Source organism: Coloeus monedula, assembly GCF_965178545.1.
Source record: "Coloeus monedula genome assembly, chromosome: 6".
Lineage (NCBI taxonomy): Eukaryota > Metazoa > Chordata > Aves > Passeriformes > Corvidae > Coloeus > Coloeus monedula.
In genome coordinates, this window is record NC_138786.1 from 19,143,390 (window position 1) to 19,143,665 (window position 276).

Here is a 276-nt window from a genome sequence, read left to right on the forward strand (position 1 = left end):
TCAGATGGTCACTTAAAAGATCTGGTGCTCTGCAGCACCTGTGGGCAAGGAGCTTTGCTAAAGCAATCAAGATGAAGTCAGACTGTGTGCTGGACTCCTTTGATTCTTGACAGGAAAACCAGTTCTCCTGCAGAGGAGGAGGGACAATTACTAATCCAACTCCAACCCTCTTCCACAAACACAGCATTCCTTATGCAAGAGCCAACTGTGCAGGTTTACACGGAACAGCCAGGCCAAGAGGCAAGACAAACAAATGACACCTGCTATAGGACAAAA